This window comes from Empidonax traillii, unplaced genomic scaffold (assembly GCF_003031625.1).
Source record: "Empidonax traillii isolate 1590-97213 ecotype Southwest subspecies unplaced genomic scaffold, ASM303162v1 scaffold106:size2091409, whole genome shotgun sequence".
Classification (NCBI taxonomy): Eukaryota; Metazoa; Chordata; class Aves; order Passeriformes; family Tyrannidae; genus Empidonax; species Empidonax traillii.
This window is the reverse complement of record NW_020955299.1, coordinates 1560885-1578078: the sequence shown is the minus strand read 5'-3', so window position 1 is coordinate 1578078 and position 17194 is coordinate 1560885. Positions and strand designations below refer to the sequence as shown.

The 17194-nt window shown below is 45.1% G+C and overlaps 1 protein-coding gene across 7 annotated transcripts in view; it reads left to right on the top strand.

Annotated features, from left to right (window-relative positions):
- The first annotated feature begins 6035 nt into the window (after positions 1-6035).
- Positions 6036-17194, top strand: part of CASZ1 (castor zinc finger 1) — a 275827-nt gene continuing 264668 nt past the window's right edge. For 6 of the 7 annotated variants that reach the window (XM_027882519.1, XM_027882522.1, XM_027882517.1 and 3 more), the window contains exons 1-2: positions 11183-11283; positions 11365-11796. The gene's annotated coding sequence lies outside the window, so the exon portion shown is untranslated. Of the gene's footprint in view, positions 6866-6990; positions 7133-11182; positions 11284-11364; positions 11797-17194 lie in introns of those variants that run through there. The other variant, XM_027882516.1, reaches the window with a different exon arrangement.

The following is a 17194-nucleotide window of genomic DNA, read 5'->3' as shown; positions in this document are numbered from 1 at the left end:
CACCCCACCTTTTTTTTTTTTTTGTTACTTTGCAGTGATAATACTATAAACCGATACATTATTAACTGTTCTGCAGTTTTAATCTGACGTTTTCCATCTGGATAATTGCCATTCCACATCTCCAAGTTATTTTATTCTGATACTTTACTAATGAGCTTATCTGGTCCATCAGTCACAGTCACATTAGTCTCCAGTCACACCAGAGACATCTGTAACACAATCAGTGTTTATTACAAGATCCACATGAACAGGAAGCCACACAGGGTTGGCATTAGCAGAGCTGTGAAGCCCTGCCATCATCATCATAGACAAGGAGTGCACTGCAGAGCTTTAACCAGCTCAGCGACCTAATCTGTGGTCTGCACCACACTATTACAAGGAAAATGATTCTACCACCTTTTCCCCTCCTCATCTGCCCCTTTGTGGCACTCATCCAGTCTGTGTTCCCAGTGCCCATCCAGACTGACTTTCTTTGCATTGGCCTCCTAAAAAGAAGTAAAAATAAGCCTTAGTAAGGAAAGACAGCCCTACTGCTGGGGAAGGCTAATCCAGTCCCTTGCATTAATGTCTTCTGCTAAGTATTCAAGACTCCCACTACAGATTCCTTCAGGTGTGAAAACTGGCTCCCAGCACCACTGAACCCCAGCCCATCTATCCCTGCGTGACTTTAGACTCAGCCTTATCATTTAATTAGCATTTTTCAACAGAGTTCTGAGAGGACCTGACTAGACACAGGCTAAGGAGATAAGCTAATGCTCCAGGTAGGCGTTCTCCTGAAATTCCTACATTTTCTAGTGATCCACGATACACATCCCAAAGCCAGTTCAGGTGCTGCCGAGTCAGCACGGAGGCAGTGAGTGCTGTTTGAACACGCTGTGAGGACGAGTGGTAATTGCAGCATGTCAACATTGCCTGCTGCACCATTTCCACTCAGAGTTAGTTTAGCAATCACCTTATTGAAGAGGCAGTCGTGGCACTGAGCCAGAGTGACCTTCATCTCACACAGCATCTGGCGGTAATTGCACTAATGAGCAGAGTAAGCACCAGCCCTGAACTGGATTTCATGCAGGTAAGAGCTTGGTGAGAGCAGGGAGCTCTGTGCTGGCTGTGGAACAGGCAGGGGGAAAGAAGGGCAGTTATCCACAACAGAGGCTCCTGCCCCAAGAGCTTCTTCCTCACTTTTGGCAACAAACAAGCTTAGAATTAAACAAATGTTACTCTCCATTTTCTGCAAGAACTGGGATTCTCGCAGCACTTTCCTTCTGTTCTTTTGCATTATGATTAGGTTTAAGTTAGGCAATTAACAGTGGTATTGCTCTTGAAGTAACTACACCAGCGGGCACAGTGCTAGTTAATTCACCAGCTCCCTCTCCCTGGCAATTCCAGGGCCCGTGGGTGCAGACAGATGCAATACGTGGCACTAGCCATCATGTATATTGACTTAAGTGTGCCCACAGGCACAAACCCAAGTGCAATACAATAACTATTTGCTGCTCTAGGTTAACTGTGCTCAGGGGTGCAAGCAAACTCGGTGTAATGATCAGCTGTTCACCCTCCCAAAAGCACTTGGGATGAAAAACAGCATCGGCAGGCAACTAAATATAAGCTCCTGATAAAAAAAGCACCACCCAACCGTGGGTACTGAAAAACATGGAGTGCCTGAGCCTGTTCCTAACCACGTAAAAAGCAGGAGAATTTAATGAATAATGGCCTATCAGTGTAATCAGAATCCTGCCTGATTTTGTCAATAGTTAATAAATCTGACCTTTCTCCCTTACTCAGTGGAAGTGTTTTTTCCCCCAACATCAAGTTTCTCGGAATAAAGCAGAAATATAAGGAGGGTGAACAATTTCTCCAGAAATACCTACCATAAATAGAGCTTTCCATTCACCAGCAAGTTATCAACATAAAAATTTACCAACACCAAGCACTCTATAAACAACCACCAGAGAAAAGCTTTCCCTCAAACAAAATAAGAAGCTTCCACCCACACAAAAGTACCTGGAAAGATCACTTAGTTCTCACACTCCTCCTAATCTCCTTAGTTAAAACAGCCCCTAAGACTTCATTATAGCACCTAAAATATTTTAGGCACTTTTCCCATGATTCTATAAAGCCGTGATTCCAATTATCTCATTTCCAGCCCACCTGAGATAGTTTAGCCCTGTTTGTTAAAGGAGCAGAGTTTCCACATTCCTTCTGCCTTGTATCCTTATTTACTCGACGCTTCTAAAACTGATTAGAACAGGTGATGTGTTTTTTAATCTCTCAGCAGACACAATGAAAATCAGATTTTTACAAGTTTGGCTCTTGTAAAGACCCGGAAGGACTCAGTGGCCACCAGTCCTGGTGGTGTTGGGTGAGGCTGATTAAAGTGCATGTCACTGAAACACCTGGGATGGATCAGTCACCCACAGGTGGGGGTGCCCTGGCTGCTCCAGCACACAAAGGATCAGCCTGGGATAGAGCTCTGGGAGAAACTAAAAATGTTCAGTAGTGACCGGAGACCCAAATGGTGACACATAGCCCCTCCGGAGCCCCTGCTGGCACTGAGGGGCTTGTTCCCTTTGTTGCGGAGCTGTGAGAGGGTTCAAAGCCCAGCACTGGGGATTATCTGCTGGCTCCACCCTCTGGTTTGAGCGGTACCTGTGGGAACTGTCAAACGTTTGCATCTTGTACGCAGGGAATGCAAAATTCCCTTCGCTCTGTTTTGTTTGGCAGAGTCAGATCAACCCATCTGCAAGTCGCCTCCCTTGCCTTTCTGGAGCATCCAACAGCAGAGCCTGGGAAGGATTTCTGCCTGCGATTCTCAGGGGTATCTAGTCCATTCCCAGAGCTCAGTTCCTGGTGAAGATGTGCCAGGCATCTTCCAAAGGAATTTGATGCCTCTTCCAGTGTACTGGGATTCAGAGATTTTCTTCTTTTTTTCCCCCAGATTGTGTAGCAAATCCCAGCGTGGAAGAGCATGAACTTCCATCAGCACAGCCTGGCATAAGCCAAAGGATAAAATCCACAGGCTGGGAACTGCTCTATGGAATTGCAAGTGTTGGTGTGTGACGGGCCCTAAATATTGAATACAAGCTTAGGAATTTAGATGAGGGGTTGGAAATAGACTCCTTCAGAGGCAAAGCCACAGGTGGCTTGGGTAAGGTGTAGCAACTGTTCCTGTAACACCTGGAATAGTGTGAGGGACAACTTTGGCAGGATCTGTTCAAAAGCTCTTTGGTCCAGTTTTCCTTCTCTGTTTTTTTTGTTTTCTCTCAAGGACAGGGCAGACAGTCTGAGTAGTTTTTTGCTGGTGTTGAATGATGCAGGAGCTCCACTGAAGCAGGAGCTCAGGTATAGGACAAAGACTGTTTTTAAAGCAGTTAGGCTTTACTGCCTGGTGATATTTTTTCAAAGTACATTTACTGAAGATTTATGTAAAATCTATCTTTTGTCTACTTAAAATATGTCAAATGGATGTACAGGGCAAAATTTAATGCATATGGGTTTTCATTATTTTAAATCATTTGCAATATAAATGATTTACTATGACATCAGACCTTTGTTCTTTGGCTGTCCACCATAAATTGAGGCCCACCCAAATTTCCAGTCTTAGCTATATCTCTACATTCCCTCCCCCAGTATCTCTAATCTCGGTTCTGTGATTCTTCATGTAAATGACTTTCAACAGGGAAAGGAAGGGAACACATAATTTGCCTTAATACAGGTAATTTTGAAAGGGGAGCAGGACCTTTACATGAGGAATAGTTGACAGCTGTGGAAAGGGGAGAACTAATGCTCGTAGAACTGAAAGTCATCCTTGATGAGAGTGGTGAGAGCTACTGATCACCCAAATGTGACCAAATGGACTTTTTGTGCAGTTGAAACTGCCAGAGGTGATCGACTTCTATCTTTCTCTTTCTGAATTTTTTCGCGTCTTTTTAGTGCCCTTACATTTATAACGCAATTAATTAATCCAACTCTGGCCAGTTAATGTTGTGGGCAACCACTTGGAAAACTGAGGTACTGGGGTAAGCCAGGCTCCCCAAGGTCATTCTGAAAGTCCACCATGAAGAACTGGTGGCACCTGACACCCAGAACTGTGTTTTCATGACAGACTTGCTCCCAACAGCCATAAAAATCTTGAAGCACACGGACTTTTTGGAAGACCTTGTGGAAACTGCCTTCATTATTGTGTTTGCCAGTTGTCCTTTGACAGTTAATGGGTACAGACCTTTGGACCCATCACAGCCTGTATTTGAAGCCTTCCCAGCCCAGTAGTTACTGAAAATTGTTGCCACTGAACGGCTCTTCTGTGGCTACACTACGAGAATTAAACCCCTGACCTCAGCCCAGTTCTCATTCACTGATGTCATCTCTAAACCTGCAGGATCAAGGCTCTGCCGAGCCTCTGATTTCTCCTCATGGAACTGAGAACAGTTCAGCCTGAACCAAACATGGCATTTCTGCAAACCTGCCACACCACATATCTCAGCCTTTACACAGCCCCCCTCCTGCTCTGCTTGCACAGTTTCACGCATTATTGCTCATGCATGTCGTTTTTAAGAATACATCCCAAATTTGACCTGCCTGAAGAATTGTAGCGATTCTGAGCGATATCATAAATTACAGCAACATCCTAAGGGGATTCTCCCTGCTGACATCCGGGCCATCTGTGCGATCCTGTAGCTACAAGTGTGTCTGACAAGGCCCATTTCTCTCTTTGCTGCCTTTCCCACAGTGCTCGTGCTAAACCAAACAGCAGCACTGCCAGCAATCTAACCCTGGAGTCAGAGCAGGGGCAGATGATGTGGTGAGCCTGCATGTCCTTGCCTCCATTCAAGCTTCCAGGGGCTCTGCCACGATGAGATCCAGTGAGAAAATCTCGGTGTGGTTCTGATTTATGTGCAAGGGTGCAGAGGAGAGCAAAAGCTTTTAGTATCTTGGGAAGTAGTTTGGGATTAAGGCCAAGGAAAGGACAGTCATGTCAATTACATCCCAAAAAAAGGAGACTCAAGTGAAAGTCCTGGCTCCTGAACTGTTTCTGGGCTGGCAAATGTTCCCAGTCCTCTTGGCAGATCCTGCAGGGAGTTAATGGGCCCATTTAGATCTCCTCCCGCACACCACGGCGTCAGCTCGACCGTTTTGAGGGAGGCCTGGCTGTGATAATTCAGCATTTTTTCCTGAAATGAAATTAGGGAGTGCATTTTAATATTTTAAGATCTCTGATGCTTTCTTGTCAGGAATCTCCAGTGAACCCAGCACTCCATTCCAGATGTGGCTGAGGGAAGAAAACCTCATGCAAAGTGCAAGGCTGACACCTGGAGGGACTGAGAGAGGCAGCCGGGGAGCCTGGAGCAGCCAGACATCCTGCAACGCACACAGCTGGGTGAGGAAAGCTCAGGGGGTGGCAAAGTCCTGGGATTTGGAACTGCTCTTTTCTACTGAAGGGGTGCTTTCAATATCCTCCCTCTCCCCTTTTGCAATAAAGAAAAATCCAGACTTCTATTTCAGATTTTCCACTTCTATTTTTAGGAGAAGAAACATAGAAGCTGTGACTGTGTCACCCAGTTATTCCCTTCCGTGCTCAGGACTGTCTGGATCAAAACTTACCTTGCTCAATAAGCCACTACAAATAACACACAGTTATATTTTCAACTGGTTGCTCTAAGATATTTGAACTGCTGGGTATCAGACTTCCTGCTGCTTTACCATTTGTGTAACTCTGTGTCGAGTTTCTGGAGCACAGACTTGCAGGGCAATTCCTGCTGTCAAAGCTGCAGCTGGAAGATTTGGCATTAGGTAGAGCTCGTTCTTTTCATGTCTGGTTCTGCCAGCACCCACGGTGAGGCTTTTTCTTGAAGCTGATCCTAATCAAGGAATGCAAGGCAGCTTCTGGGACAAAGTCTTCATGCTTTTGGGAGTTTGCTTTCCAGCCTGGCAATCACCCATTCACAGCACTTACTCAAACCTTTTCAATAATCTCTCTTCTCTGCCAGGAATTGTCTCAGTATTAGTGAATGCTTGTTTTGCTCCCCGGGCCCCCATGTGTCTTCTCTGGTGTCTCTCAGTACTGACTGCATTGCTTTCCCTTCCCACCTTCACACTCCCAAGGGATCGTGGATGTTCAGTTCATCCTGATGAGTCTATAAACCACTCCATCCATTCCCCACCCAGACCAGTTAAAAGGTGAGCCACGAAAACATTGGCAAGCAGAAAAAAGGCGCCTTGAAAGCTTCAGGAGCAGCACAAGATTTGGGGTGTGCTGGGGGTGCTGCTTTTCAGCCCAGACACCTGGAAGTCTAATTCCATCTCTGTGGCTACTGTTTCTTCAGTGCTTCTCATTAGCTGTGCCATGACTAACGAGGCAGTAACGCCTTTCTCCCCCACACCCCAAGAATATTGCCCATGCTGGGTTGCCAGTTGTGCTGAATTACACTGGGTCCCTGCTTACTCAGTGATGTAGACAAATAACAATTCAGATCAAGGGTGAACCCTGGCCACTAAACTTGTTTCACTTGTGACTCATTCCAGACTTAAAAACCTGGCTCTTGCTGACATTTTATTAACCCAATTTGTCATCCTCCTAACCCCCATTATCCAACCCAGGCAGATTATTTACTTTGAAAAGATGTGCAGATAGCTTCCATGCGAATCTTAAGTAGATCCAGGTGCCACAGCTAGATTCCAGAGGGAGTTGCAGTCATGAGAGACATGTGCTGGTAAAATAACTTCTAGATGCTTCCAAACTCAATGACATTCTCCCTGTTTAGATTTTGTCTGGACCCTCCTTCCTGCAAAGCCAGCCTGGCACCAGCATGGTGAAGTGCCCAAGTCCACACCTTCAGGGCTGTGTGTGTTCCCAAAGAGATCAGCAAAGGTAAAATTAAGCATATTCTAAAGTTAAGCACATACTAAAATATCCTCCTCCTCTGGAGTTGGAATCTCTGGCTACCCACTCCTAAGCAAATCCCTTTGAATCTTTCCATTTATCCCAAAATAAAGCGTTCAAGTCAAGAACTCGCTTGCTGCCTTCCAGAGAATTCATCATTTCCAGTTTGCGAGCTTGAAGAGAGAAATCCAGGAAGCATCAATAAAACTGCTTTGACAGTGGAGTAAAGAGCTGCAAAAGGAGTAACCTGTCAAGGTAATGTGACTTAATTTCTCAGAGAAAGATCCATTTTTATAAATGAAATAAAAATGCCAGCAAAGTCAAATAGCAGGAAGTGTCACACTTGATTGTCTCTCAGTAGGACAGAAATTAAATAAAAAGAAGGCAAGGTAAATGACAGGGTTTTACATTTAGCAAGGGAAGTAATAACATAGAATAATAACATCCACTGAGAATCTATGCACAGCAACCCGGGTATGACAAAGGTGTGCGTTCCCACAAAAACATTTATTTAATGTGCACATTTTTCCTTGGACAAAAGGCAGGTTGAGCGCCGGGAGCTGAGGATTGGTGGAGATGCTGGGATTGGACATGCGGGGGCAGCCTTACCTGCGGATTATCGCGGCTCTAAAACACCGCGGCAGGGCACTGCAGGCAGCTCGCTTTGGCCTCCCAACTTCCCAAGCCAAGCTCTGGAGCTTTACCCCTTCCCAAACAAGGGAGCCATGCAGGCTTCCCAGGTTTCCTCATTCCAAGGGCGAGCGCTGTCCCTTTAAATAAGCGCAGAGATCTCAGCCCGAGCGGGGACTGGAGCCCCGGCTACCCACGGTTATGAAACCTCCCATTCAGAGCTCGGGGGCTGCTGCTGCACTCCGAGGTTAATAATCAGTTTTAATATTCACTTAGGGGGCTGTAAAAAAAGAATGAAAATTTCCTAATTTGAAAATGGACTTGATTGGCAGCTTTATTATCTCTGTAAGGTGCGTGGCATTCCACACAATCAAGTCGTTTTTTTAAATAATCTCACTGCTTAAGTCGTACACGCTGCTAATTGCATTTTAATAAGTCTCTTTAAAATCTTTCCATATTTTTTAATATCCTAATATTAGATAAGTGATTGCTGGGGACACTGGAGGGCACTGAAGTTTATAGAAAGAGGAACACCATAATGAAGCTTTATTGGGATGGCATCACCAAACAATTGCTGTGATAGCAACACTCCCAAGCTTGGAAAAGTGCCAGCCATTCCCCCCCTGGAACTGACTCAGGCACTAGCCTCTCTGGCTCAGGACTGACGCAGAAAATGGATGCTTTCTGGCTCATAAAATGGCCTCTTTCCGGCTTGGAAGTGACTGAGGAACTGTCCACTTTGGATTTGGAAAACAATTGGGAACTGGTTTTTCTCCATTGAACAATGAGTTTGAAACACACCTTTGTTTTGCTTGGTTCTGGCTTGAAACTATAAAAGTTGTTGGTGTTTGGGGTTTTTTTTGTTTTGTTTTGTTTATTTGTTTGTTTGAATTGGGTCAGAGTTAGACAGAAAGAAGGAAGATTGTTTTACCAGCTCTATAGGGTAGCAGATAGTGTGAAAGGCTTCAATGGAATTAGAAAGCCAAGGCTGCAAGTAGAATAGATGAACTTTTCGTCTCAAAGATCAAGCCCAGTTAAGATGAGAGAATATTTGGGAAAAAATGTACTTTGGTGTGGGGTTATGGAGTGTCTGTGTCTCACACAGGGGACAGAGAGTATTATCCAAGAACACCAGTCCAGACTCAATCACTCTAAAGTTAAAATAAGTCAAAGAAAACAAACCACCAAGGAAATCAGACAATAGTAGGGCTGAACTGACAAGCTTCAGTTCAAGCACCCAGAACTACAGAATACTTTCAGCTCAGATCCAACCAGGATCCTGCATGTGCATCCACAGGGTGAGCTGTTCCAGCAGTTACAGCCCAGTGGTGCAGGAAGGTGCCCCACGACCTTCCATGTGCAGAGCCCAACGTTTTCTACTGGAAGTCTGTCTTTATCTAAAGTGCTGTCTTCTCTCTATATCTGTTTCCTCTATGTATTTAAGTTGTGTTTCTCCAAATTATCTGTTGGGCAACTAACGCCACTTTCAGTGAAATTTAACATCATCATCCACGGAGGGGAAAATATAATTCCAAATTAGTGTGTAACTGGCTTCTAGGGAACTTAACTGGAATAAAAGGACTTTTTTTTTTTTTTTTCCCCAAACCAAATGGCAGTGCCAGATTTTACATTATATTGCATTTTGTCCTCTGCAATTCGTGCACTGGGACCTGAGATCAGAAAGTTATTTTGAGAACAGTAATGACTTTAATGTACTGCCTGCTTTTATATGTTTTTTTTCCCCAAGTCTTGTCTTCTGAAATCATACCATAATAAATCACAGTGTCAGTTTTGGTTAAAAAAAAAAAAAATCAAGCTTCTGCCAGTTCCGTATCTGTAAAGAAAACCAGAAAAAAATGTAGTTCTTCTTAAAGACTCAAAACTTAGGAAAGAAATACAGAGAATCTATAATTGATTTTTTTTTTCCTTTCAAGTCTGATAATATTTAAGTAAAGTTGTTTTTGGAACCCAACTATAACTTTTAATACTTGAAACGGACAATACCGATATAAACATCTTGCATTAGTTTGTTTGAAAGTGAGCCATTTTCTGACTAACTGAAGATCTGTTTGTCTATCCATGTGTTTCTTCTGCACATCATCAGAGAATCCTTGGACTTGGTCCATCATATCTGTAGGTCTGATCTTATTCCCACTGAAACCCAAAGGAATTCTGTCACTGACTCCCAGTTAAAAATGGATCAAGACCAATTTTGCCATATAGTATGAATAAGAATAGTTTGTTAATACTAAATTTCTAATTACTAGTTGTGCATCTTTCTGGTTTTAAGGTGTATGAGATGCCCCTGTAAAGAAACCAGCGTCTCTGACATGAGCCATGAAGTAGAAAAGAGTTGTCAGTTTACAAAATTTCCTGTCTTCCTCTCTTCTTCTCCCCCTTTTTTTTTTCCCCCTTCTGGAAATCAGAGCAGAAGGTCTTGTTTCGCACTGACAGGCTGGGAGGCACATGTTCAGCGAACTTCTGCACAGGAAGTAAATGTCCAGGTCATATTTATCCCTTTTCATGTGGTTCTTTTAATCCCCCAGATTGGGTTTCAGAAGAGTTTTACAGTTTCAGTTTTACAAAGCAAACCTTCCTTTAATGTTGGCATTTTAAAGAAAAAGCTTCAGTCAAAACATGTGTGTTTTACATCAGCCAGATGTGACGTTTGGGGGAACAGGCCACAATGTGGCAGCCAGCTCCTCTGTGAATGCTGGCGGGGTCGGTGTTGGACATCAAATGGGAGCTACTGGTCCCCGGCTGGGGGATCAGCCTCCTGGCTCTGTCACCCAGTGCAAAAAGTTATAAAAATAATAATAATTTTACAAAAAGTCCCCAAGAAAGTTGAAGATCAGAGCATGGCCGGCATTTCTGTGACTTGCACCCCAGTAACCTGCAGGACCACATTACAGAGCACAGCCCTGCTGTGCAGAGACCTGTACACCCAAAAATTTATTCTTGCCTGAAAATGGTTGAATTAAAGCAAAGCAAGAGGTGTTAGGGGCAGCAGATACAGCATTGCACCAGCAGCCAGTGGTTACTCCAAAAATAAAACTTGACTCTGCACAACTTCCATGGAACATCCCTGTCCCTGTAACCTGCTCTTTCAAGGGTCTAACTTTTGCCATTTTAATTTAAAAAAAAACAAACAATGAAACAGAATCAGAAGCCTCTTGGCTTTCCCCCAGATTTACCTCATAGCCATGCCAGGTGAAGCAGGTCCCTTTTTCAGCTGGACCCTCTAAATTGGGGTCAGCTGTGACAGGGTGGGGACGTTTTTTTCTGCCTCTACAAGCCCTTCCTGGCAGTGTTTTGGGGGTACAGGTGGAGTTTGTGCTGGAGAGAAGGTTTTCAGCAGTCAGTGCTGTGGTGGTTGGGTTGGGGCTGTCTCAGGGCCTGTGTCTGGGGGAGGCTGAGGCTGGTCGAGGGGCCCCTGAGGCAGCCGCCATTTCCAGCCGTTCCCTGCCATTTTTGCCAGTCCAGGCAGCCGCCGGCGCCTCAGCAGGAGCAGGTGTCGGTCTCCTGCCATGGCTGCCTTTCCCCCTGCTCTGTGCAGCAGCTTCTGGCTGTGTCATCTCCACGGAGCTGTGCTGGTACCTCAGTATTGGGTGTTGGTCACCCTGGCCGCTATTTTGTGACTGTTGGAGCCCCCTGAGCGGCCCCTCAGGCGTCGTTGCTGCTCTGGGCTGGGGCAGTTGAGGATGAGCTGAGGCAGTTGAGGAAGAACTGATGATGGCCTGGGGCAGTTGAAGATGACCTGAGGTGGCTGAGGAAGAGTTGAGGCAGTTGAGGAAGACCTGAAGGTGACCTGGGGCAGTTGAAGATGACCTGAGGCAGTTGAAGGTGGCCTGAGGCAGCTGAGGAAGAACTGGGGTGGCTGAGGAGGAGTTGAGGCACCTGAGGAAAGGCTTAGGCGGCAGAGGAAGAGCTGAGGCAGAACTGAGGAATCTGAGGCCTGAAAATTCATCTTATCATTGTGTGTGGCCTCCAGCCCCCTCAGAGAGCAGGTGCCTCACCCCCTGCCACGGCCTCACAGGCATCCGCCGTTCCCCGGGACGGAGACCCCTGAGGGAGCACCTTCGGGAGGCAGCCCATGGGAAGCTCACCACAGGGTCACTTTGGGACAACCTGAGGAGAAACTTCTTCCAGAGACACCGCTGCTGGTGTCTCACTGCACCTGGAGACATCTGGGAGAGATTTGGCTGCCACCAAGGACTGTGTGGCACCGGCAGCCATTCTGGGAGTCTTGGGAAAGCAGCTTTGTGTCTCTGCTCCTACACCAGCAATGGGTGAGTATTTGCTCTATTTCCAAAAAATATATCCCTCTTTAAGCACCTTTTCTTGGTCAGTAAGCTGCAAGTAAGGGTTGGCTTTCGAATCCTCTGGAATAACAGCTGTGGTCTCTTGAGTTGACGCCATTAATTTTTTTCCTTTAAGTTTTGTGTCAATCCAAGGTCACTGGCCTCCAGGCCTGGGCTCTCCATTGATCTCCTTGAGGGATATAAATAGGTTTTTCACAGAGTTGCCTGCTTTCCTGACTGTAGCTAGGTATAGATTTTGTCTTTACTGTGGCTAAATGGTATGGTCAGATGGCTTGCAGTAAATTTGGCAGGGGGTTAATTTAGTGTCCTGGAGTCTGTGTGACTGGATGGAGTGGGGCTGGAGTGAATCTGAGCTAAGTATATTTTATAAGGTATCCTGTACAATATATCACTTCATAATATCCCTGAGAAGAGCCTATAAGACTGGCTTATTCGTTCATGAGGAGCTGGGTCGAGCAGGACCATGTTTGGGCATTGGGATTATCAGGATGGTGTACTTGGCTGGAGCAACTACTTGCCTCTTCTCCTGGAAGCAGCAGAAATGCCATAAAAACAAGGAAAGCTGGGTAAATTATGTGCTTTAACTGGATTAATCCAAGATTTTTTGACTGACCATGCCAAGGCTGAGGTGTCTTTTAGAGGATTTAGCAGGTATTTTATTTGGTGGAACCAGATCTTGCTCTCAGACTTGGCTGGATTTGTGTAAGCATGCTACAAGTTTTTACTCAACTCATGTTCCCCCATTTCTCTTTGGCTGGTAAATGTCTTGATAGATAGCCTGAAGAAATCAACATAAACATACGTAGTTGTGTTTTTCCTTTTGAAGTGCGTGAGTATCGAGAGCTTGATTGTTATTTGTCCTTGGGTGTTCCTCTTATCTCCACTCCAGATTTTTACATCTTGTTAATTGACATTGTTGCTATCAGGCTCTGCCTTGCGTTTTTTTAAGGCACTCTGACAGAAGTTAAACTTGAGCTTTGTGAAGCTCTTTTTTGGAAGAACCAATTGCTAGCAGTTTCCTCTGATATCACTTGTATATCTGGTTCTTTATCACCTCTATAAATTAGTCCTGAAAACAGGGAACAGCAGGCTAAGCTTTTTTTCTGACATCATCCTGTTAAAGCTAGGATGTTCACTGTGGATAACTGGATTATCACCTGGCCAAATTCTTGTCTGAAAACTGCTCTAACAGGGGACAGAAACAAACCCCAAAATGTTATGATAGGAAATGGACTAATGACAACAAACAGTGACCCCCTTTCCAGACCACTTGTCCCTCATCCAGCAGAAGACACCCACAGTGTGACTGCCCAGTGTAGAGGGAAGGGAAGGCAGCTTTCCCTCGTGCCTTCAGATCACAAAATTCCTACGACTAGGAGGAAAGTCTAATGAATGCGGCAGAAATTTAGGAAATATAGGATTACTCCTGACTTTACCACATACTTTCTATGTGACTAGGTCCATTCCATTCAATTTGCCTTTTGCCTTGCTTTCCTCTGCAGCAATCCTACAGCGCAGGGAGGTAATAGAAAAAAAATCCATCAGCAGCTGTGAGGCACTCGGCTGCTGTGGTCAGATAAGTACCACAGTGAGGGAAACTCCTCTAAGTATCTATTAAGGACAGCACTTCACAGGGCTCTTGCCCCTTCTATCCAAGGTGCATGAAGCATTCCATCAATGCTCCTCGTGCTCCCTCAATACCCCTGAGAAGCAACGCATTATAAATCCCATTTTACAGATGGGCGAACTGACTTTTCCCCAAGTCCCAGAGTGGTTCGGTGACAGAGCTGGGAATTGAACCATTAGACATTTCCCTCTTCATGACAGCTCTGTACAATCCCAGGACTCATTTATTTTCCCTATTAAAAAAGAAGTAAACAAGTATTTTCTTTCTGAGACCCACTGAGGATGGGGGATTGGGGAAAAAAATTTAAGTAAAATTAAAAATAAAATGACATAATTCCCTACTGGCCCAGAGTTGTCCAGTCCCCTTTACATTCACACTTCTCTTTGTTATGTTTCCTTGAAGTTGAACCTCCCTAGAGAAGGGAACCTCAGAGTTTCTGGTGCTAGGGAAGAAATGCTTCAAGAAAAAGAAAAATAATCGCAGCTGCAATGTTAAAAATAAGAAGCTAATCAAAGGCAGCCCATGTGGGCGCCACTTTCATCTCTCATCTTCAAAGAGGTGCAAACAAACATTGTCGGCGTGCCAAGCAGCAGCCTCAGCGCCTGATGATCCCATTACTCCTCCAGCGTCCACCCTCCCCTTCCATGCTGCTGAGCCTGTAGGCATGGGACTCCAGGATCTCTGCCAAGGTGGGAACCTCTAGTCACCAGAGGGGAAGCCACATATGGAATTCCTCTGTGGATCCAAATTATTTCATAACAAACATACTTGTGCCCTGTAGATCATTCCTTGTACTGTTGCCTTTAGAGCCTTTCTAGTAACAATAATAGCATCTCTCATTCCCTAAGATGCTGAAAAGACTCTAGATCAGAGGTTTTGTTCTGGTGTTTTGAGGGCTTTTGTTTTCCAAAGATTTGGTTATTTTTAAAAATAATATCTAGGCTCTGATGAAATCCAGATGTACTTAGTGCAGTGGAAGAGTGTGAGTTAGTAGTTTAAGCGATGGCACTTGGGGAATTTAAGGGAATTTGGAGTGCTGGGTCTCCCCACAGTGCTCTTGAGAACTTGCCTTGAAGTCAATGCACCAAATGTGTTTGTACCTCAGTTTCCCCGAGTTTACTTCCCTCCACACAAGCCTGGCTGTTCCTGCACACCCTGTTGCCACCTGTATAATAAATTACCCAGCTCTGAACCAACCAGTGTAAGTACCAAACCCAGGGGATAGTGTGATGCTGTGCCTGAGCTCTTACAAGTCAGTGCAGGACAGAGTGACCTTCAGTGTGGTAACACTGGGGCATCGCTCCTGCTCCCACAATGAGGGCACACAAGGAAAACTGTCTCTGTTTCCTGTGGTGCAGCATAAGATAGTCTAGCCTGGGTTAAGGGGAAGAAGGATAAATAAGGTGATGGGACTGAACCTTTTTCCCCCAGTATGAGATTTTCAGTGGATAAATGAGAGTGAAAAAAAGATAATTTGTTGTGTTTATATTGCCCTGCCTTGTTCAGAGCATGAGTGAAACATTACTCATGGATACTGCCCTCCTACAGCAAGGATCCTATGGAATGAGGATGCCAGAGACCCAATCAACTCCTCAGCTTTGTCACTGCTCTTGTGAGAACTCTTAGGCTGCTTCACCAGCTGCAAAACACCGATGTTTTAGATAAATGGCTCTGAAAGCCGTAGATTAAAAGAAGTTGATATTATTTCTCAGAACTAAACTGCATCTTGATGCTGCCAGAATCTTGGCAGAGAAGATGCCTTTACCACCTTGTACCTGTCTGGGGCTTTCCTGCTCTGTTAACATCATGAACAACATTCCAGTAGCTGCAGGAACAGTTCACTGGGGCAGTCATCCACCCACAGAAGCTCTGTGGGGCCTGCCCTGTGTTCTCAAGGAGAGACTGGGAGATGGAGGGGCGGGAGCAGAATTGGATCCAGTTCATCATAATGAGGAAAGCCTGTCCTGGCCAGGAAAGGATTCAATTAGGAGGCCAGAGGAACATGGCTGATAATACAGGGAGGGCACCAGGACATCTGGGGCTGCCACTGCTGGCAAGAATAAAGGTGCTTTGCATAAGAGCAGGATGCAATCATAGGGGAAGAGGAATCTGCTCCCAAGTAGCACTGATTCCCCCTCCCCTCTACAGTGCACAACAAGGTACAGATTAGACCATTACACCCAGGGGAAGCCACAGAGTCGCACTCTCTTTTTCATGGACAGTAGCAGGAAATCAGTGGATTGGAACCAAATGAGGAGCCTTACTCAAACCAGATGTGACCCCAGGGAGATCAGAAATGCTGAGATGTTTTTGCTTTGACATATCCGCCAGTGCTGAGGGTGGGGGAAGGCTGAGGGTGGCAGCAGCCGATTTGATGCTGCTGGATTATATCACGCTGGTAAGAGGCCGGCTGGGCTTCAACACAGAAAATTAGAGGAGACCATTCTGCTGCTACATAGTCAAAACCATGAATGTATCCCGAATTTTAGCTGGCTCATCACCTGCTTCAGCAGCAAGGCTTTGATCTGGGACCTTCACAGCCGCACTCTTGAGTTAACCACATCTGTAGGCTACAGCCTCTTGTGATCAAGCAAGATTAGCAAAGGTACCCTCTATTTCCATTCAGCAGACTTCATAAAATAATTGGAGTCAGTTTGAATGCAGAAACAGGGGGAAATTAAAGCACAGAACTGTGGTGACATGTGCTGTGAAGTCCATTTTAAGTTCCAGCACCAAAACTAGCACTGTCTGCATGTGGATCTTACCTTGGCTCTTCTGTGTCTAATTGCGACCTCCAACTTAATGGTAATTCATTTTCTAACCTCAAGAGGCAGCGATGAGAGTAGCATTGAACGGGGTGGACATTTTGCTTAAAGACCCAGAGGTAGAGTCCTATGATTAGGTGAGGTTATTTTTCTTACTTGCATGAGTCAAAGGCAAGTTCTGACATCAATAGTCTCCAAAAAGTCTGAAATTCTATGACTGTAAAGGCTCTGAAGTCAGGTCAGTACAAAGTAATCCAATGTATTCATTCATTTTCAGCTCTCATGATTATAAAAGCCTGATGCGTGAGTTTTTTGCTTATTTGATTCTGGTAATAATGAAATGAAATGACGGGAAATCAGTTGCTCCCCTGGCGCTCTCACTCTGTCTCTTCCTTCATCCTCTGTGTCTAAATAAGGAGTCCAGAATTAACTTCAGTTAGCATTAAATTCTTTCAGAGGCCTTGAAGACAGTCATCAGTGTGTCCTTTATTTTGTGCCAGGCCATAGGACATTTGTAACAAAAAGGCAAAAAGTCCCTCGTCCAGCTGTTTGCCTCCCTGCTGCCTGAGGTGGAACAGTTGGTGAATTACCCTTGTGAGGAAGAGGCTGCAGGAGATCAGTGTGATTCACAGGGACCCCCTAAGTCATGGAGACCCTCTTGGTCCCATACCAAGCACAGACTGTTGCTCCTTAGGGTGCTGCCTACCCTTATGCAAATACTACTGTCATATTTGGTCTGCTAATTATGAATATTTCTGTGGGTGAAGCTGTTGCTCTGCTATTTTTAGGAAGCCTGTGACTAGTCATTTCCACTGAAACCATCATTGTTTTTCTGCTGACTTCTGTAGACTTTGGGACAGGAGGTTTCTGCTTTGCCTAGAAAATGATTCTGTCATGTTGTATCTGCCCCACCAGCCGGAGGAGCTGGCAAACCAAGAGGGTTTATAAGCCAAATCCTGTCTTGCTTTGTGCC